Raw genomic sequence first — 24,804 nt, forward strand, 5'->3', positions numbered from 1 at the left:
AACCAGGCACTGAAATGGTAAGGCACAGGGTCAGGTCAAAATTATATGGCCAGCATGGCTCATAGAATCATGAAGATGCATATGTCATTGAGTTGACTGCTGCAGTGGGAATGCTCTGGTTTTCTACCCTATCAGGATCTAGGTAGGTGGGTCCAACTGTCTGTTAAAAGTACATTGATATTAGTTATAAGCGTTAAATGCTTATAATATGCAAACTAGTAGCTTCAGTTCTCTGAAGCTACTACATTTGATGTGCACACAAACAGAATGGCTGCTTGTTTCTCAGGGTTTGGTCAAGAAATTTCTCCCTGTCTGGTGTCTGGCTATCAAGAAAAAAAAATCAGTGGTTAAGGCTAGGGTATGACCTCACCATCGTTCTGAAAATCCAGGAATCACAGTGGTGGAGAATGTGTAAAAACATGATCAAATAAGAGAAGTGAGAGCATAGAAGTTTATTCCATTTGTTGACTGATGTTTTATATTCTGTTTTAGTTAGATAAATGGTTCTACATTATCTATCACACACTCCTTGTTTTAGCATGCTCCATATACGGAAACTTAAAAAGGGTAAAGTTAACCAAATACATTCTATGACTATATAATGAAACTATTTGTAGTGTGTTGACTTGCCATGAAATGATCTGATGTGTAGTGAGTTCATTATGCCACAGCAAAATTATATTCATGAAAATGTGTATGACTGATGATATAGCATCACTTACATAACTTACACAAATTATGAAACAGCTGTCAACAAATGAACATTTATTCTCTCACTTCACTTACCTGGTCAATATATATATATATATATACATATAAACACATCTGAGTGTGTGTATGGGTGTGTGTGTGTATATATATTTGGTAAAATTCTCTGGGTTTTTTGGTGTGTTTTTTTTTGTCTATACGTTTAAATTTGTATTTAAAAATTTTTATATTTATGAATTCTATACGTTTAAATTTGTATTTTTCAGGTTGCGCATTTTTGACATACTGCAACCGAGAGAGTGCCGTTAAGGCCCAGGCTGCACTCCACGAACAGAAGACCCTACCTGGCGTGAGTGTCACATATTCTTCTCTTTCATTTGTGGCATTATCTTTTGTTTTTCTTTTCCAAATTGCCAAATCCTGTTAATCATTGATCCCTATAATGTCTTATTGATACTAAATTTCCACAATAGTGACATGACTGTGTCTGCCTGCCCCCTCTTTCTGTTGAACATTTGTATTTCTACTTTACTGTAAATAATTTGGGGGTAATTTACATACACAGTACCAGAATTTAGTCATCTAAGTATGAATGCCAAAGCAATATATTTGTACATCCAATATATATATATATATATATATATATAACTAAGATTTATACACTGAAAATATTCCATATAATGTCACACATTATATATATATATATATATAATACATTATCCATTATCATATATTTTTTGTATCTCTGTGATGTGAATATGAGTAAGTAAAAGGAAGCCAGTTATATTCCATTAACATGTTGCATTCTGCATAAAATTTTCATGGTTAAAATCTAAATAAATATTAATGAAACAAACATTATATATACATAAATATATATATATATATATATATATGTATATATATATATGTATGTATGTATGTATGTATGTATGTATGTATGTATGCACACAGACATCTACTTCTGCTTAGGCTTTAAACACATTTCTGTTATGTTTTTAATAATGTATTTTATTAATGAGACTAGATTCATAATGAAACACCTTGATGGATTCCAAGAGAAAAAAAAGATAAATATTGTAAAAATAATATCGAAAGAAATATATATATCTACCGCTCATGTTGTTGTCTATGAATTCTTTGAAAGACATTCATTGAATTTTAGCATCTTCTAACTGTGTGTGTGTGTGTGTGTGTGTGTGTGTGTATAAAATGATCGCAATCTGTAAAGTCAAAAATAAGAGACTATTCATATATATAGTAAATTATTTTATTGCAAGTTATATATTAGGAACTCAGGTCATGAAGTCTGTTGTTTTATGGTTTTCCAAAGATCTGTACAGTATGAGATCATAAACAGCAGCTTGAGACTAAGAGTAGTCTTAATATCCTGACTACTTAATTTATTCCATTTACATCTCTCTATGAATACATATGTTTTGTTACATCCTATATATATATATATATACATCATCATCATCTTTTGACAGACAACAGACGTTAAATGATGGTGATGATATACATATTCGAGAGATAGGATGTGACAAAACCGGAATTTGGAAATTTTTTTTTGTATTTTTCATTCACCATTACACGTGTTTCATTTGCTAATAGAAATTACAAAGTTGTATATGCATGATAAACATTTAAGATGTTTCCATTTAGAAATTCTTCAGACAGAATAAAATAATACAATTAATTTACATTTGGATAAGTGTTTATATATTAGTTAATAATCAAGAGTACTAAATAGGTAAATATATGCATATTTGTATATGTGTGCATATAAATAAATGTAAATTGGTTTGTATGTGGAGGCACGTGGGTTAGTGTTTAAAGTGTTGGACTCATGATTAGAAGATTGTGGTTTTGATCCCTGGACCAGCTGATCCATTGTGTTCTTGAGCAAAAACATTGCATTTCATGTTGCTCCAGTTCACTCAGCTGAAGAAATGAGTTTAGCCTAGAGGGGGATGGGCTCTACCAGGCTCAACGATACTCAAGGGGTTAAGGGACTTGTCCAAATTGGTTTGTGCTAAAGAGGGAGGGAATGAAAATACTCTGTACTACTAGAAGTAATCTGGAATATTGTTTATTAGAAGCTGAAGCTCCACCAATCTCTGTCAATCATTGAAGGATATATTTAAAATTAAAACAACAGGTTATAAATATCACAAATGTTGAACTTAATGTTCTAATTTGCAATCATAGTCTAAAAATCAACAAAGAGCTCATAGTAAAAAGTTTTGAAACTTTATCTCCTAATCAACAATATACATATATTCTTGATATTATAAGAATTTGATAAACTTTGGAGAGGGCATGGAATAATTCACTTTTGGAAGAATGGCTCTTAACACTCACATAAAGGTATAAATAATTGTAAGTAAAGATTGGGTTGAAAATTGTTTTTCAATCCAGTGTTTACGTTATTATTTATAGCTTTATGTGAACCTCGAATGCAAATATTCCAAAAAAGATGTGTATATGTATATAATGTAATATGGATCTCTCTACTAGGATGTTATGTCATTCAGCTTCATATAATTGTAATATATCGCTAGAGGTAATTGATATGCTACGAGAGTCTTGTTACATTATCTGCTGTAGTTTGCTGCTGATTCTATCTCGATCATATATTGTGTTTTTAAATGTTACTGGGTATAAATTTATGTTTGTGTATATGCATGTTTCTGAATGTATGAATATGAAATTTTATATATATGGCTTAGTAAAAAAATTCTACATACTTTACTTTGGAGAGAGCACATATATAATGTTATGCATTTTTTTTCATTTAGCATTTTTATATTCTTTCATCTAATAAACATGGATTTACCATTTTTGTATTCTTTTGTCAATGTGTGTGTGTGAATTGATTGAAAAGTTACAAGAATGACTCAAAAGCCAATAGTTTCACATATGATGGTTGTCAACTCTTTTATTGCTTGTAACTTTTCCACTGATTTAAAAATGCGTGCGTATGTGAGCATATATATATATACACACACACATATATATATATATATATATATATATATATATATAGTACTTGTTACTTCCCTACACTGGTTTCTTGCTAGTATCCAAGAATTTGAATATGGCAATCTTCAGTGGACCTGCTTTTGTGGGTGTTCATACAGAATTTTGGTGTTTTGCATGTAAAATATGCAGTATCTAATCATGCTATTAACACAACATTCATGTGTGTGTGTGTTTGTGTATATGTATAAATATATGTATATGAGTGTGTGTGTATGCTGTTTTGTATTGAGCATATGGTTATTTTCTAGTTCTTTGCTTTTTATCACTTTTTTTTTACATATTTATGTACAAATTCTTTGCATTTTATTTGAAACTACTTTTTTTATAAAGTCTCTTAATCAATCATCAGCAGTTTTAAAGCTTCACAGTCTCATCTTCAAGATGAAGTGATGTCAGTATGTACTGCTCTCATTTCATAGTAGTCAGGACCAATACGATTGATATAGACAGTATTGCTGCAGTTTGAATTTGGATTATTACATTTGTACATCACCAGCCAGTTGCATACTTCTGCACGTGACTAGGGTTTGTTGGTTGTCTGAGTATTTAGTGTATGTGTCATGTGATGAGCATTATTTCTATCAGTAGTTGTCTATCCTTGTGGGAAACTCCATTGTGTATATATGTTTTCTTCCTTAGTTGAATTTTGTGTTTGAATGGTGTAGTACATGAGAAAATTCAAATTACAGTAGTCATGTCAACACCTATCACAGTGGCCCTACCTGTGTTTAAGAACCAGCAACATATACCAACATCAACATCATCCAGAAGATGAGACTGTGAAGGTCTTAAAACAGTTTACAGATTTTAAAGTTTACTGTACAAAAGAAACTGCTGGGAGCACATGAAAATATGGAAAAAATATTCGTAAAACAGATATACCAGCTGTGTAGTCGTTATCGAAATGAAAAAGCTCCTTGTGTGTGTGTGTGTGTGAGAGAGAGAGAGAGAGAGAGAGAGAGAGAGAGAGAGAGAGAGAGAGAGAGAGTGTGTGTATATGTGTGTGTGTGAGTGAGTGAAGGCTTTTATACTGTTTCTGATCCATCAAATTTCACAAATTTCAGATTATAAAGATCTGGTCAGTCAAACACTATACAGGACTTTTTTCAAGGTATCACCCACTGAGATTGAACTTGAAACCATGTGGTTTCTTAACCACTGAGCCATGTCTGTGCATACACTAATACATATATAGCATGAACATGATAATTTTATATTCATTTTCCATGTTTGGCATGGGTTGGATGGTTCATGTCTTACTCCAATATCCATGTTTTAGTATTGTCTCTACAGCTTGATGACCTTCCTAACATCAGCCACTTTGCAGAGCGTACTAGGTAAATTTTTTCATTGCACCAACATTGTAGAGGTTGTCTTGCCCTCAGCAAGACTAAAGAGACTGGTCATGCTTGTGGAGCGTCTTGTATTATTACTGCTTGATTCTGTTTACTTGCTGAGTCTACTGGGTTCTTTTTCCTGGCAGCAGCACAAGTGGAGTCACACTGTAGCTCACTAGACAAAGGAGAGGCCCCGTGACTGATTAAAAGTTAAAATACAATGAAAGAGACAGACAGGCAGACTGACAGACAGATAGATAGATATTTCAAGGAAAGAGAGAGAGAGAGAGGGATAAGGAGAGAAAGAGACTCTAAATATCTGTGTATTTGCATGTGATTTTGTTTAGATTGAGACAGATAGTAAGATATAAATCAAAATAAGATTCTAGGGTGTTTGAAAAGCAATTTGTGTGTGTGTGTGTGATATAGATATATATGTGTGCATTATAAGAGAACCCATACAACCCTACATTTATAAATATGATTGATGGATTTTGATGTGTTTGATTATTGATCGTTAGAGATTAACTGATAGCTAAATATGTCAGCTAAGTAGGTTGGTGGCAACGAAGATAAATATGCAATTACACATGTTTGTGTGTGCAAGTGTGTGTGTATGTGTATTTGTATACATACATACATACATACACATACACACACATACATACAATGTACATATTTTCTTTGTTACTCACAAACAGTAGGGTTTCTTGTGCAACATGAAATGTAGTAACTTATATTTGTAATCATAAACCATAGTAACCATTGGCAAACAAGGGAGTGTCTTGATTTCCTAGAAATAACAGCCAAGTTCCCTAACACTTTTTTTAAGACAAGGGAACTTGTTGTCTTAAAAAAAAAGGCTAATGCACATTATCCAATGTCTCTGAAGCTATATAAAAAGACATGACGATCACAACTGGAATGTCTTTGAGCATCATCATCGTCATCATTTAACATCTGTTGTCCATGCTTCCATGGGTTGGACGGTTTGACCAGGCTGGCACGCTGGAAAGCTGCACCATACTCCAGTTTGATTTCTACAGCTGGATGCTCTTCCTAACACCAACCACTCCAAGAGTGTAATGGGTGCTTTTTATGTGTCACTGACACGGGTACCATTTGTGTGACACCGGGGTGTTTTCATGTGTCACTGGCACAGGTGCCAATTTGCATGACACCAGTATCTGCCTCAACTATGATTTTGCTCAGCTTGATGAGTCTTCTTCTCAAGCACAACACAAGGTCAAAGGTCTTGGTCATTGCCTCTGTGAGGCCCAACACTTGAAAGGAACTCAGCCACTTTGCTTCTGTGAGATATATTTAAATAGGGATTACCTAGGGCTAAAGAGCACTCGTACTCTGCCAGTTATTAATTACTTAGATTAATTACTTAGTTGTAAATATGTGATTGGTTTCACCACTCTGCAACTACATTATCAAGTCACATGACTTTACAAATGCATTTTTATCTTTGACGGATATTTGTCCTCATCTTGTTTGTTGCTAACACAACGTTTCGGCTGATATACCCTCCAGCCTTCTTCAAGTGTCTTGGGGAAATTTCAAACCTTGCTTCTCATTCCTAAGGTATTCTTCGATGTTGTTATTATTATTATTATTATTATTATTATTATCATTATTATTCAGGTGACTGCCTGGAATCGAACTCGGAATCTTGGGGTTAATAGCCTGTGCTCTTAACCACTACACAAATGTAAATAGTGTTGCATTCCAAATAAGGACTTTATTTAACTTTGAAACATTCTAAACTAGTAGGGTTAAAGGATTTACTAAAGAACACACACACAAAAAAAAAGCTGAAGATGATGATGGTGGTTTTGGTGATGACGATACAGACATGAAAATTCATAAAATTGGAAAGTTGGAACCTGGCATCTTGTCCATTTAGCTTTTCATGCTTCTCAAGAATTTCTTAAACCAAATCAGTGGAATCACAGAGGATTACCAATATTGGCTCCAAGCCATATATTGAAGGCAACTGATACAGTCAATTTAATCAGCCCCTGTTCTTAATCGGCCTTACTACTTAACTAATACTTATTTTATTGACTCTTGAAGGATAAAAGGCAAATTTTGATGACAGGGGATTTAAAGTTAGAATGAAAAGAGACATTATGAAATACTAGAAGATATTTTCTCTACAAATTCTACAACTCCCTGCTCTCCAATAAAACCAATAATAATGATGATGATGATGATGATGATGATGATAATTCTTTTTAATTTTGGTACTAGGTCACCTATTTTGAGGGGAGGGGGAAGACGACTGCAACAACTTCAGTACTCAACTGGAACTTGTTTTATCTATCCTGAAAGAATGAAATGCAAAGTCGACCTTGGTGGAATTAGAGCTCATGGTGCAGAGAGCCAGACGAAATGCCACTAAGCGTTTTCTCCAGTTCGCCACCCTAATAATGATTCCTTTTATTAGTCACAAGGGCCTAAGATGTAGAGGACTACATCAAAAGACAACACAACACACAAAACAATAGAGTTTACATTGATGATGATGATGATGATAATAATAATAATTTCTACTTAAAGGCACAAGGCCTGAAATTTGCAGCAACAGGACTAGTTGATTACATTGACCCCAGCATTTCACTAGCACTTAATTTATTGACCCCCTGAAAGGATGAAAGACAAAGTCAACCCCAGCAGAATCTGAACTCAGAAAATAAGGACAGACAAGCATTTTGCCCAACGTGCTAACATTTCTGCCAGTTTACCACCCCGAAAATAATAATAATAATAATAAAAACCAAAATAATAATAATAATAATAATAATAATTTTACTACAAGGGCATCAGTTTTGGGGGAGAGGATAAATCAATTACATTGACCCCAGTATTCAACTGATACTTATTTTATCGACCCTGAAAGGATGAAGAGCAAAGTCAACCATGGCAGGATTTGAACTCAGATTGTTAAATACAGACAAAATGTTGTTAAGCATTTTTTCCAATGTGCTAATGATTCTGCCAGCTCACAACCTTAATAATGATAATAATAATCCTTTCTACAATAGTCACAAGGCCTGAAATTTTAGGGAAAGGGACAAGCCAATTACATCGACCCTAGTGTTTCACTGGTGCTTAATCTATTGACCCCTAAAGGATGAAAGGCAAAGTTGACCTCAGCCGAATTTGAACTCAGAACACAGCGACAGGTAAAATACTGCTAAGCATTTCGTCCAGCGTGCTAACAAGTTTGCCAGCTTTCTACCTTAACCCCTTCCCCAACAATTTTTATTAGAGAAAACATTTTATTTCCAAACAAATTTTTTTTATTGCTTTTTTTTTATAGTATTTTTAATGATGATTATGGAAATAAGTTTTGTTTTTATCTATTTCCAATACTTTACTTGAAATTCTATTTTGTGCTTGCACTCTCATCTGATGTATCCAAGTTTCTAATAGACAATTCATACTCATTGTCATCTTCTGAACTCAACATCTGGTCATAATTTTTTTTTTTTAAATTTATAAAAACCAAGAAATGCTGAAAATTGATGTATAAATTCCTCTCTGTTTTTGAAATTATGTTTTGGACTACTCAGTGCACTTTGAGAAAGACAAAAATTAGGTGAAGACAAGTTAACTCATCTTTGCCAGGTAAAGGGTTAATAATAATAATAATAATAATAATAATAATAATAATGATGATAATGATAATGATGGTAATGTTTCTGATTTAGGCAACTAGGCCAGCAATTTTAAAGTAAAGAGATTTGGTGATCACATTGACCCCCTAGTACTAGAATTGTTCTTTATTTTGACACTTCCTCAGAAAGATGAAAAGTAAAGTTGGCCTCAGCAGGGTTTGAACTCAGAACATAAAGTCTCAGAAGAAAATTCCACAAGGCACCTTACCTGCCACTCTAAAGATTCTGCCAGTCCACCACCACCACCAGTAGTGGCAGTGGTGGTGGTGGTGGTGGTGGTAGTAGAGTAGCATTTGTAGTAGCAACAGTTGTAGTAGTAAATTAAATTAGACAATTTCAGATTGAGTGTTTTGGTTTTTCAGTTTAATGCACTTTCGCTGCATCTTACTGCAAATCAGTTCTTGGTGACCTGAATGCACATAATTTCCTTTTATTGAATCAAACAGCATCTGATTCAATTGCACCTGATGAAACAATATATCATCTTTATCCAGGTTACCTAACTGCATCCGACTGCACTTGAATTTAACTGAATCTTGTTGTTGCACCTGATTGCAACCAATTCAACTATGCATTGTTCTGCGTCATGATGCTTCCTGTGTGCAAGACATTGCACCTGGAGGTTTTCAGTTTTCAATAGAAGCTAACTGCAATCGATTTAAAGTAGATATATTTAGTTGGAGCCAACTGCAGCTGGGTTCACAGTAAAAGCTGTGCTTGGTCCTTTTCAGTTGCATTGGGCTGCATCCTGTTGCGTCTAAATGCAGCTAGCTGTATTATCTCAATAAAACTAATTGCTTCAGATTCATCATCATCATCATCATTTAATGTCTATTTTCCAAGCTGGCATGGGTTGGACGACTTGACAGAAACGGGTAAACCCAGGGGCTGCACCAAGTTCCATAGCCTGTTTTGGCTTCATTCTACAGCTGGATGCCCTTCCTAATGCCAACCACTCCACAGACTGTACTGAGTGCTTTTTATGTGGAACCAGCACCAGTGCTTTTTACATGGCACTAGCACCCACACCAACGCTTCTTAAGTGATACCTTGGTTTTAGGATCTCAGGTCTATTGTGGTTGATTTTAAAAGAATGATGCCAAAGGCCTTTCTATTCTCATTTATGGTCATGAATGACCAAAAGAATATAACTGCAAATAGAAATGGCTAAAATAGGATTCCTCTGCAGGATCTCTGGAGCAAATTTACTCAATAGGAATGCATAGTTGGGAGATTAGAGAGCCTCTCCAGGTAAAGATCACAGTTGTGGTGCTATAGACATGTGATTAGAATTCCACAAGAAAGAATCTCAAGACAGATTCTTCAAACTGAGAGAAGTGACAGGAGACTTAGGGATAGACCATGAGTGAAATATTTGGATATGTATAGTCTGAGTTGGTCATGCTTGGAAAGCCAGCCAGAAAATGTAATGTTGGTTGTTTCTGATGGGATCCTAAGGAAGAGGTGCTTCAAGACTCTAGCCCCACAATCCTCCCGGGAAATTGTGGGCAAATAAAATGAATGGGTACATTGATGGAGCTACTTGCTTTAGGCTGGAGTTGAATTTAAAAGAACAGTGCCAAGGTTGTCTTTTACTGCCAGTAAATGCAGTCAGCTGCAGCTGATGTTATATCTAAAACAGTAAAGTGCACACGAAACTCTTTAAGGAAGGAATGCACCAAAAATGTCTGGCTAGAATTCAAAGGCTTCAATTTAGATTAGCGAAAATCTAAGTAATCCTTTGATATTTTATCAACATGGTGGTCATGTTACTGTTATTGTTGTTCTTTGTTTTCTTCTTCTTCTGCTTCTCCTTTTCCTTCCACTTCTCCATCTCCCACTCCTTCTACTTCTTCTTCTCCTCCTCCTCCTTCGGCATGGTGCCAATCAAAATGGTTTGGTACTGTTACAACTGCAAAAGCTTACCTTCTGTTTATGTCCAGGAATCACTCTTGCATGGAAATTGGGGAAACTAAAGAAAAGTAGTGCCTGGCTACATGTTGTCACATGTGACATGTAAAGTTAACATATTGTGATGGTGGGGTGAGGTGAAATAGGGTGGGCAAAGATGGAGATTAATGTCAAACCAAGACAATCACCAACTGTAAAAAATAAGGACCAATGAGGAAGCCTCTATGTGGACAGTCAACTTGCTAGAAACAGTAGTTGAATGCGTGAATCCTATCAGGTTGTTTGTTCCTTCTTGAGCCATGCCTGGCTCATAAGGGCCTGTTTCCAGGTTTCATTGGCATATGGGTTCCCCACCTAGATGGGAAGCTGGTCCATCACAGGTGAGCCACTAGATGCCATGACTATAATTCCACTCCTTGCAATTTCCTTTAAGCAACCAAATCACAATGCATACATGAGTCTTTCTCAGCCTGGGGTTATACTACATATGCAAATGTACCATGCAGTGGAACTGAACCTGAGACTGCTCAGTTGCAAAATGAACTTCTGAGTTTTCCACAGACCTGTGTACCTTTAACATAATCCTTCAACAGAAACGACTGAAAAATGCCATTGAATTACTGGTGCAATCCACTTGACAGGCTTCCATACAGTTTCCATTGGCAGCAGTTTCATCCGCAAAACTTTCGGGAATGGAAAAAGGATATCGTAAAAGATATAAAGATATTTGCCTAAAACACCACCCTGCTGTAGAATTGAAACCAGTGCTTTGTGATTGTAACTCAAACTTCTTAACAACTTGGCCATACTACATACATGTATGAGTGTATTATATATATATATATAAGCATGCACACATGCAAACACACTTCTTTGTGCACATACATATATACACAGATTTGTGTGTGTGCGGATATGTATACATGTACATATATGTATGTGTATATTGTTATGTACAATTACATATGCTTATATATATGTGTGTGTATATGTGTATTATGTACATATATGTGTGTATATATTTATATATGTGTATGTGTATATTATGTACATACACGCGTGTGTGTGTGTATATATATATATATATATACATACATATATGTGTGTATATTATGTACATATATGTGTATGTATATGTATGTGCATATATATATATGTAAATATATATTATGCATATGTGTGTGTGTTTGTGTGTATATATAAACATACATACATACGTACATATATATGTATATATATATATACATATCAATACACATATAAATATACAGCCATACGTGTGGGTGTATATACAAACACACGCACCCATATCTATCAATCAATGTGTGTATATAAACAAGATCAAATTTTTTTTTTAAATGTATTGTTTTGCAATCATTGAAGCGTGTATAAAGATGACAGAAGTGGGGGTGGCCATGATGTGGAGTGGAGGTTGAGGTTAAATTTAGTATTTGTTTACAGTGGTGGTGGTCATGAGTGGAGGAAATGGAGGTGGAGAGGTTAAACTCAGTATTTGTTTACAGCTGAACTGTAAAGGTCTCACTTTATTATTTATACTAGATTTGTTATTGTTGTTGCTATTGTTGTTTGTTATTGTATTCAAACACACACACACACACACACATGTTACATATACAAACACAATGTTTTGTTCTGTTGTTGTTGTTTTTTTTGCTATTTGTCTGCTATCTGCTTACACACAGCAGCACACACACACTCTTTCACAAATACTTATGCTTTCACACTCCTACTTACACACACACACACACCCACGTAAACATCCGTCTCCATACACACGGTCTCCCCATTTCTTTTCTTTCTGTTTGCTAACTTTCGTTTTTCTTTAACTGAAAGCTCGTCATCGCCATGATGACGACGACCGTAATGAGTGTATATTTTAAAATTAATAAATCACCACCACCACCACCATCATCATCATCATCATCGGCAGCACCATTATCATTCTTATTCTTTTATAATTCTTTATTTCACTTCCCATCCTTTTTTGCATCCTGTTTGCTTTTTTTTCTTTCTTCTTCATTTGTCTTTTCCCCATCTTCAATTACTCTCAACTAAAATCTTCTTTCTTGCATACACACACACACACACAGGCACGCATATCTTCTAGTTGTTTTAGCCATTTGGCCGTGGCCATGCTGGGGCACAGCCTTAAAGAATTTTTAGTCAAATGAATCGACCCTAGTACTTGCCTTTTGTTAAGCCTGGTGCTTATTTTGTCAGTTTTTGCCAAACCACTAAGTTACAGGATGTAAACATACCAACACCAGTTGTCAAGCAGTGGTGGGACGCACACATATGCACTATGGGCTTCTTTCTGTTTCCTTCTACTCAATCCACTCACAAAGCTTCAGTCAGCCAAAGGCTATTGTAGGAAACACTTGCCCATGGTGCCACACAGTGGGACTGAACCTGGAACCATGTGGTTGGGAAGCAAGCTTCTTACCACACAGCCAATTGTCTAATATGACATTAGATAAATGACAAGGGAGTAGGAATTAAACACTCAACTTCTATAGCTTACAGCTGTTTCTGCTCCCTCAGACTTGGGTCTATGGAAGACAAATACCCAAGGTGCCATATGGTAGGATTGAACTTGAGACCAAATGGTTAGGAAGCAAATTTCTGAACCACATAGCCATATCTATAACTTATAAGGTTTTCATATATATCATCATCATATAAAAGAGAGCTACCAATACTTTGAGATACAATAATTTGACAGATTTATATGTCATGTGTCTCCAAGCAATCATCAGGCTTAGCATATACCATTAATCCTATATGAAAGCCAGGATACTGTGTGCCACGTGCCACGTGTCACAGTGATTACAGAGAAAAATGAGAGAAGTGTTTCGCTTAAGAATACAATGCACCACCCAGTCTAGAGATTGAAATCATTATCATTAGGTTGTGAGTGCAACACCCTAACCACTAAGCCTTGCACCATTATGCACACATACACACACACACACACACATATATATATATATATATATATATATATAATAATAAATATTAGGGAATAAATCCAAATTTACTGGGAAAAAATCAGATTTAGGATTAAATCCAATTTTATAGTAAAATATTATAAAATATTATTAGAGACAAAACCACTATTTTGCAAAACAAACAGGAAAGACTTAATCAATACATAAAATTTTAATAAATAGTCAAAAAAACCGCCACTACAATTGTTTCTTGTCTTGATCGACAATCTTCAGGTGGACTTCCAATAAGTCAGTTTCAATTATGGAAACTGACTTATTGGAAGTCCACCTGAAGATTGTCGATCAAGACAAGAAATAATTGTAGTGGCGGTTTTTTTGACTATTTATTAAAATTTTATGTATTGATTAAGTCTTTCCTTGTTTGTTTTGCAAAATAGTGGTTTTGTCTCTAATAATATTTTATATATGTATATATATATATATATATACACACGCACACATGTGCGTACACACACAAACACATATAAATACACACGCGCACACTCACAAACACATATACATACACACACACACAAACATGCATACACACACACAAATATATGTATATATATACACACAGAGTCTGACAAAGATGGTCATCTGAAACTTGAAAGTCACTGTCACCTTACTCCATATATAATAAGAGTCTAATGAACATATACTCCATTGAAAAGTTTGATGCTAATTGCTTTTATTTATAACTTAACATAAATACAGATATATTCAACAGAAATCTGAAGAATCCACTAGAGTGGATGCAAGTGCTAATATATGATTTATAAAAACATGTGACATATTAATAAAAATCTGTAAATATAAAACCATCCTTATTTCTTCTAATATATATATATATATATATATATATATATACAATATATAATCACAGGCTTCAGTACAGTTTCTGCCAATCAAAATCACTTTCACAGAATCAGCGTACACAGGGCTATAGTAGAAGACACTTCACCCATCTACTGGTGCAGTGGGGACTGACGCCCACTCACCAAAACTGGCTGTAGAATACAAGGAAGAATATAACAACAATGCCTTTGGTTAATGTAATGAAAGGCCTACCATTCTGTCTTGATGTGGCAGACTCTTTAATTATTAGTCTGCTGCATCAAGACTGACTCGCAGACATCGGCATTGGCAAAGCTCCTTTCATGCATGCAAACTTGGTTTTTTTTTAAAAAATGTAAAAGAAGAGATGTTATAAATCTTTTAAAAATTGCAAAATTTACAAAAATAAAATTTTTTTTAAACATAGCACACTAGTCTGTTCCACCTGGGTATTGAACCAGTCGTGAAGTGAAGTGAAAGACTTACAAAATCATTTCTTAAAAAAATATATAACAATAATAATAATGATAATGATAAACAAATTCTAAGAGGAAAAACTGGAAAATTAACATTAAAAAAATAAGGAAAGTAAATGAATGGTTAAGATAGCTTGTAGCACAAGACAGGATGTCAAAGAATGAAAGTTCTGGGATTTAAAGAATTTTTACCAACTTTTTATATTTATTTGTTTATTTTGGGTTTTGCTCTTTGAGTTTAACATTTATATATCTATTTTTCAAGTGGGTAAATGTGTTTAAAATACTAGATAAATATACATACATATATATATATATATATATATATATCATATACATACATACATACATACACACACACACACACACACACATACACACTCATACACATATATATTCACACACACTCACACAGAGAATATGATATCCTCTGTGTGTGTTTTTGTGAATGCATGTGTAAATAAATGCTTGGTTTATATACTTTTTTTTTAATCTTTTACTTGTTTCAGTCATCCGACTGTGGCCATGCTGGGGCACCGCCTTGAAGAATTTCTTTTTCTTTTAGGTGAATGAATCGACCCCAGAATATATTTTTTACGCCTAGTACTTATTTTATTAACCTTTTTGCTGAACTGCTAAGTTAAGAGGGCAATAAAAATGCCAGCACCAACTGTCAGGAAGTGGTGGGGGACAAACACAGACACAAAACACACACACACACACTTATATATTTGATTAATGAGAGACACAGAAGATAGAAGACACAAGAATGTTCATTGATCACAACAATTGATTCGCCCCATCTAGTATGGTTCCCTCATTGGTGGGATACTTAAAATTAGTTTAGGAGTATCTGTCAGTGTAGATGTGCTTCTTCAGGTGATTACATAATGTATCTCATTAAAATAACGATTGTTCCTCAAGATATCTTCTGGGTGTGGGTATAGAAAAGCAGCAAATTAAGGGATACAGCTTCATTTTTATTGAAGATCAATTATAAATAACAGATGCAAAAAGAAACGAATATACAATACACGTGATATAGTATTAGATATAACTTAACTGATATGAGTGCATAAACACTCTCGCTTATGTTGTGTGTGTGTGTGTGTGTGTGTGTGTGTATACATATCTCACCAATACTAGCATGGAAGGTGGACATTAAACAATGATGATATATATATATATACACACACACACACAAAGTGATTTTTTTCTTCACAGAAGGCCATCTCCATATCCCTAAAAGTCTTCTTTGCTAATCCAATTCTGCCCTTGATGTCCTTACCTGACCTTCCATTTGATGTTATCCAACTTCCCAGGTGTATGAAACTCTCCTTCTGCTCTGCTTTCTTGGTACAGACCTTTGAGAAGGTTTTCTGGCTGCATGTCAGATAAGATATAAATAATGGTCACTACATATTTTCTTTATTGCAATAAATTCGTCACATTTATTCAAATTTGCTACAATAAAGTCAAATTTGCTGCAATAAAGACAAATATCTAATGACTATTATTTATGCTTTGTCTTGTATATCACTCTGTAAAAAAAAGAGTATAGCAGGAGCACAACCAAGGATTTACAGTACACAATGGTGATGAACAATAACGTTGGACACTGCCACAAGAATATGTTGAGTTTTTTACTAATCTAAATAATACTGCTGGCCTGATTTACTAACAGAGAGATTATAAAGTATTTTGCCCAGATTGCTAATCCCTCACTAATAATTCTGTAATATATATATGTGTGTGTATATATATATATATATAATATAATATATATATATATATATATATATATATATATATATATATATATAACTCTAGATGATTGGATAAATGAGAAACCCCTGGATAATGAATCTGTGGAATTATCGGAGACCTATTGGTTGTTTTGGGTGAAATTTGAAACAAAAGGAAGACCAAAACTGTAGACTTGATCAATAGAAAATGTTAATTGAATCAAATAATGGAATTTATTTTTAGAAGAAAAGTGGAAAAAAAAAGTGTGGTGAAAGAGTGTGAAAAAAAAAAGAGGAGATGGGTGTAGAAAGCAAAAATCAAATATAACAAAACTCTAGATTGAAAAAAATTTTACTAAAAAGATAAAAGTAAATTAAGAAAAATCTAGAAAGCTTTGTTTTGTTTTTTAATTAATTTTTTAAAGATTTTTGTTGTTCTTTTTGTTTTTTATTTTGTAAATTCTAATCTCATGTCGATATTGATTTTGTTTTTCATTATTTAGTATTTGCTTTATATATATATATATATATATATATATATGTGTGTGTGTGTGTGTGTGAGTGTGTGTATGTATATATATATATATATATATATATGTGTGTGTGTATGTGTATGTGTGCCTATATATATGTGTGTGTATATATATATATATATATATATATATATATATCTATATACATATATATTTATATGTATGTGTGTGTGTATGTATATAATGTAGATTTTTTGTTCAGTTCTTTGTTGCATTTAATATTTTTTTATTTTTTCAATTTCTTTTTTTGCATTCTATGTTTGTAATGATTTTTCTCTTCCTCAACATTATTCACTGACATCATTCATTGTTAATATCAACATTTTAGACATTGTCCCCACTGTCAATATTCCTTCACTGTTATATCATCATCACTATTGACATCATTAGCTGTCAGCATTGTTTGCTGTCAATGTCATTCACTGTCAAAATCATAACTGTAAACATCATCACTGCTGTTGACATCATTTTCACTGTTAACATTATTGTGTTTAGTTGTTACTTCACTATTATTAACATCATCATCACCATCAATGTCGACATCACCATCGATGTCATCATCCAGTGTCATCATCCTCATTGACATCATCATCCCTGTCGACATTATCATCCCCATCGATGTTATCATCACCGTTGACGTCATCATTACTATCGACCACCATCAACGTCATCCTCACCGTCAACATCATCATCCCCGCCGACGTCATCATCACTGTCGATGTCATCATCACCACTGACGTCATCATCACCATCGACGCCATCATCACCATCAACGTCATCATCACCGTCAACGTCATCATCACTATCAACATCATCATCATCATTGACATCATCATCCCCGTCGACGTCATCATCCCCGTCGACGTCATCATCCCCGTCAACATCATCATCACTGTCGATGTCATCATCACCGTCGACGTCATCATCACTGTCGATGTCATCATCACTGTCGATGTCATCATCACCATCCACATCATCATCACCATCAACATCATCATCACCGTCATTGTCATCAACACCATCAACATTATCATCACTGTCAACATCACCAGCATCATCATCTCTGTCAACAACATTATCACCATTGACATCATCATCATTTCTATTGATGTCATTATCACTGTCAATATTATCATCATTGTCAATGTTGTGTTTGCATCTACTAAGTGTACAGCGAAGCTGATGATGACACCACTACTACAACTAATAATAATAATGATAATGATAATAATAATAATAATAATGCTACTTCACTTACCACAACCTATTAATTATAAATAGTACTCTGTTGTCCAGCTTGCTCAATTGAGTCCACCATTAATACCACCATCACCACTAATTTCTTGAAAGATTTTAATAATAATAATAATAATAACAATTGTAGAAGAATAGTTTTCCAAGTAAAGCTTCTCAAAATAAGTCTCTTTGTCATGCAACAATAAACTCTTATCACACTCTGTAATCCTATTATAATCCTCGTTAAGAGGAGGCCAGCTTTTTGCTTTAATTACACACCAACATTGCATTAACATATATGATTAAATATCTGGTGGAACATTCAAGAGATTTTCAACAGAAGTCCTGTCTAAGTTGTGCTGTCACCATTGATGTTCTTTAGCCCAAGGTCTGGCTTGATTGAGCAGATCTTTGATTAGAGATGTTCTATGACTGTCTTATCTAAACTGTGATGTCATCATTTTATGTTGTTATTGATCAAATATGCCCTAGCCATGAACATCATGTCTGAACTATGGCATTGCTATGTGTTGTTGTTGTTGTTTAATCTCCAGGTCATCTCTTACCATTCCTTGAAATAGAGCATGAGTAAATCCCAAAGCTTCATCAACATAGTTAATGCTTTATCTTTATTAATTTGCCGTATATTCTTTGGTGGAGATGCAATGGCCCAATGGTTAGGGCAGCGGACTTGCGGTCGGAGGATCGCAGTTTCGATTCCCAGACCAGGCGTTGTGTGTGTTTATTGAGCGAAAACCCCTAAAAGCTCCACGAGGCTCCGACAGGGGATGGTGGCGACCCTTGTTGTACTCTTTCGCCACAACTTTCTCCCACTCTCTCTTCCTGTTTCTTGACTAATGCTGCTATGGACTGGCATCCCGTCCAGTTGTGGGGAACACATACACCACAGAAACCGGGCCCATGAGCCTGGCTAGGCTTGAAATGGGCGACGTTTATCGTTTTATCGTAAATTCTTGAGTCAAATGAACTTTCAGATAGAATTTTTATAAAATGCAATAATTCTTTTGGTGCTGGTACCACGTAAAAAGCACCCAGTCCACTCTGTAAAGTGGTTGGCATTAGGAAGGGCATCAGGCTATAAAAAAAACCATGCCTAAGAAGACAACTGGAGCTTGGTGCAGTCCTTGTCAGCTCCTGTTGAATCATTCAACTCATGCCAGCATGGAAAACAGATGTGATGATGGTCATGATCATGATGAGTTCTTTGAAATTCTGGTACAGCTATCTTTAGGAAACAGGGTATTGATTACATCAAACTCAGTATATGACTGGTACTTTATTTTACTGACCCTCAAAGAATGAAAGGCAAAGTTAACCTCAGTGGGACTTGAACTCAGATCACAAAGAGCTGCTAAGGAATACTGCTAAGCATTTTCTTCTGGTGGGCTGACAATTCTGCCAGATCCCCACTCAAAACACCAGCTTAATAATTATTTCAAATTTTTGCCTCAAGGGCAGCTAGGCGGGAGGTGGTTACATCGACCCTAGTGTTCAACTGGTATTTATTTTATTGACCCCGAAATGATGAAAGGCAAAGTTGACCTCAGCAGAATTTGAACTCAGAATGTAGAAATACCACTAAGAATTTTCTCCACCATGCAAACAATTCTGCCAGCTCTCCCCCACTCTAAACACCAGCTTAATAATTTCAAATTTTTGTACTAAATTCTTTATTATTTTCTAAATTAATTGAAGCAAAAACAGTAAATTGTCTTTATCTTTTTTACTTGTTTCAGTCATTCTTTGGCCATGCTGGGGCACCATTGAAGAATTTTTTAGTTAGATGAATTGACCCCAGTACTTCATTTTAGGGGTTTTTTTTTAAGCCGGGTACTTATTTTTGGAGCCTTTTTTTGCTAAACAGCTAAGCTACAGGGATGTAAACACAACAACACAGGTTGTCAAGTGATGATGGGAGACAAACACAAACACACACACACACACATATATATATATATACATATATGCAACAGGCTTCTCTCAGTTTCTGTCAACCAAATCCACTCTCAAGACTTTGGTCAGCCCGATACTATAGTAGAAGACACTTGCCCAAGGTGCCATGCAGAGGGACTGAACCTAGAACCATGTGGCTGAGAAGCAAGCATGTGTTTATTTGGCAAAAGAAACAAAAAATGACAACCCCAAAATACAACATCTGTTTCAACTCACAGTTTCACATTAAGAATCCTGTAACACAAATTCATAAATGTAATCTCATTAAATTATTATATATATATATATATATATATATATATATATATATATATATTTGGAAGAATTATTACCATGATTATATAGTCTACAAAATAGTCTGAAGAACTTCAATACAGCATAGAATTATCAATGTACAATTGCTGAGTAGTAAACAAGCTTTAATATATTATTCTGTAAGATCTTTTAAAGAAGGTTGTTGACTCTCTCCTCTGCCCCCAACTTGACCCTTCCATGCACACAGCAACCACAAACATGATCTTCTTTATCTATATGATTACAAGAGAGAACTTCTCTGAAGTCACCGTACATCTTTTCAACGTAGCAGCTAAATTTCCTTCGTTAAACTTCAATAGCATTTGATAGTTATTGACTGGACTGTCAGATGAATTTCATACGATGTTGTGCTAAATTTTTGAGGAGAAAAATGTTTTAGAAAGACCAGTAGAAGCCAAACACAGACTCATACACAAATATTTATACATATATTTAACGTAGATGTGTGGATGAATGGACAGACAGACTGACTGACTCATTTATTCATTCATTCATTCATTCTTTCTTTCTCTTAATTTAGAGTAAAATTTAACCAGCCACCTACTTGGTAGCAAGGTTGTGAAGGATAATCTCTTGTCTTGTTCATCATCCTTTAACCTTTCCATTATCGTATTTATTTCGAGATGCTCTCTGCTTCTTTCAATTACTTTAAATATAACAAAGAATTTAGTAAAATAATTTAATAATCATTCAGCTAGTGTTAGGAACATAATTTGTGACTAAGGTTTGGTGGAAGATTTTAATTCAAAACTTATGAAAACAAGACATTTGTACTCAGTGCCAGAACCGGTTTCAGCTGGGTTGGTAACAAAAGGGTTAAATCTTGAGGTCTTGCAGATTTTTAGAGTTTCAGATATCATGATCATTTGTAGTGTATAAGTTAAGGATTTGTGTTCTGTCCCCAAGAACTTGCGTTCAGTCATACTTTGCTCCAGACACGTTGGTATGTATTTTGTTGCTCCAATAATAATAGGTATGAAGTTGAAAGTGTATCTTGGGTACTGGATGTACAAACACCATACCAATGGTCCATTGTTGTTCTCATTCTCTTGTATTTTTCTTACCACTTTCATATCCACATAGATGTGTGTATAATGTGCTTCCATACAGTTTTTGCCTATCAAACTCATTCACAAGGCATTGCTCAATCTGTGGCCATAGTAGAAGACACTCACCCAAGGTGCCATGCAGTAGATCTGGCAATTCCTTCTTGTATGATACAAAACTTTCTGTTTTAAACAAATATGTAGGCAACCTTATTTGAATCCAGTGCCGTCATGTTTTAATGAGAGTTATCTAGAGTTATCTCCCTGTCACATCGTTAACAACTAGGTGGCGCTCGTTAGATAGAGATAAAAAGACGTGCACAGCCAAGTAACATCCTCTTTTCTTCTCCCACATGGCCTGCAGCTAACTACATTGTCTCCATCTCTGTTCCTGCTGCGGAACTACTCTGCGTTGATTTGAATTTGGTAAATCCACTATGCCAACCATGGAAGGCGGCAAGATGAAAACCTTTTCTTATTCAACTTCTATTCTGTTCTGTTAAATGTTAATCTACAAGCTGTGTATAAATGCTTTCATCCTGGATTGGAATAAATACACCAGGTACATGAAGTCTTCGAAAACTCATACAAATTGTTGTTGTTCCTCACTGGATTGATTCCTAAAAGCTATCAAAGGTTCACCGGATATTATATTAAATTACTGGGCTATAAGCTCGTTAAAAATTCAAATTAGAACCATCCATCAGAAGACTGAATAAATCTATATTCCAAACACCAGTTTAACAATTTAGATATAGAAAGCCAAAATATTTTACTGGTTTTTATGTTCAAACTGACCACATCTGGCCTCTCACCCCTACCCTACAATGTCATTGCAAAAATAAACAATCACATCATTGAAATATTGAAGCTACAAGATAATGCATTATTAATTCAAAATAATGCAGATAAATAAGCTTAACATTTAGCAGAATAATTTGAATGCTAAAGGGTTAATAATGATTAAGTATTTTCACTAAATTCTTCATTAATTTCAAAAATTAATTTAAATTCAGGCGGTATATTTCAACAGAAATATGGCAATTAAAGGGTTAAGAATAGTTCAGGAGGTTCCCTCTATAGGGAGGGGAATTCTGGTTGGCTAATTTTTTTGTTTATTCAGTTGTTGTTCTTAGTTTTTTTTTTTTATCTGATTTGATATGAAGTGTTTAAGTATACAATTTGGCTATGATTATGTGTAGGTGTGTGTATGAGTGCTTCTATGTCTACATGTGTATGCTTGGTGGCAAGGAGAAGTCAAGTTAATTGAATCCAAATTCGAAATATATTTCATTCTTATCAGTATCAGCTTGTTTAAGAGAAGAGGTGAAATCTCAGAATTTATATGGGACAGAGATTAGACAAAACCAGAAGGGGTTCAGTGTGTGTGTGTGTGTGTGTGAGGGAAATGCTAATTTGGGAAAATGGAATTTAGAGAATAATAGAAAATAAATTTGATGTATGGTTATCTTTGGTAACAGTTATAAAGTCTAAACCTAGATTTCAATTTTCCTCTGTATATGCGTGTGTATTCACATGTATATACATGTGTGTGTGTGTACTTATGCCACTCATTTCTAAAATTCAAATACATGTGTATGTATAGATATACAAAGACATAAACATATATATAAAGATGTGTGTGTGTGTGTGTGTATATATGTATAAAAATAAGGACATGAAGATGTATATATAAAGATGCAAAGAGGTATGTGTATATATATATAGATATAGATGTGTGTGTGCACATATATAGATATAGATGTGTATGTATCTATATATATATATGTATTTATAGATAGATGTGTGTGTATGCGTGTGTATTTATAAAGATAGAATGTGTGTGTACGTGTGTGTGTGTGTATGTATATATAGATAGATAGATTGATGGATGTAGATGTGTATGCATGTGTATATATGTGTGTGTATGTGTGTGCATATATGCATATACATATATATAGACAGAGGGAAGAGAGAGGTGCATGTGTGTGCATATATATGTATATATATATATGTATTTATAAAAATACAAACTGGGACAATATATATAGATATGAGTGTGTGTGTGTGTGTGTGTGTGTATATATATATATATATACACACACACACACACATACACCCACAGATGTATGTGAATATAGATGTGTTTGTGTGTGTGTGTCTGCATATATATGTTATGTATGTACATACACACCACATTCATCTATCCCCATAATAAGTCCATGTGGTGTAAAGATAATTTGGTTTGTGGAAATTGGAAGGAATTTTCCCTTGCATAGAAAAGAGAGCGATTCTGCTGAGTTACTTCCTCTAATGTTCCTCTATTGACAACATTAGCCATTATCTGTTGGGATCAGATGTCTGATCGGTGCCCAAACCACCCTCCACCTCCCACCCTGCCATCAATGCATATCCACAGCATCTCAGACTCTATGTCTTCATATGGAATCAATAGTTTTTAAAACAAATCGTTTAATGATTATATATAATTATCTATCTGGAGCTGTTTGGGGTCCGATAACTCGTCAGTGGAAATTAAACAAGAAGCATTGTGTATTTAGTTGTGTTTATGCCCACATGCATGTGTGTGTGTACGTGTATGAATGTGTGCTTTATATATATAAATGCATGTATGTGTGTGCATGTATAATTGCTTATATATCTATTTGTTTATATAGATATATATGTGCGTTTTTATATATATATATATATGTGTGTGTGTGTGTGTGTATATCTATGTATACATATATATATATATATTATATATATATATATATATATATTTGTTATTCTACATACATATATGTGTGTGTGTGTGTGTGTGTGTTATATATATATATATATATATATTTTTTTTTTCAGAATGAGATAAAAAAAACGAGGCTCTGAAGATTTTAGAACATTTATAAATAGGTCTTACAGCTGAAGGTCTTATTCGCATAAT

General features: G+C 34.3%; 1 protein-coding gene across 2 annotated transcripts in view; it reads left to right on the top strand.

The window, feature by feature from the left end:
- The first annotated feature begins 959 nt into the window (after positions 1-959).
- LOC115214914 (CUGBP Elav-like family member 4) overlaps positions 960-24,804 on the top strand; it is a 459,203-nt gene continuing 435,358 nt past the window's right edge. For both annotated transcript variants that reach the window (XM_029783976.2, XM_029783977.2), the window contains exon 1: positions 960-1,057. The gene's annotated coding sequence lies outside the window, so the exon portion shown is untranslated. The remainder of the gene's footprint in view (positions 1,058-24,804) is intronic.

The sequence above is a fragment of the Octopus sinensis genome, linkage group LG8 (assembly GCF_006345805.1).
Source record: "Octopus sinensis linkage group LG8, ASM634580v1, whole genome shotgun sequence".
In the NCBI taxonomy this organism is placed as follows: Eukaryota; Metazoa; Mollusca; class Cephalopoda; order Octopoda; family Octopodidae; genus Octopus; species Octopus sinensis.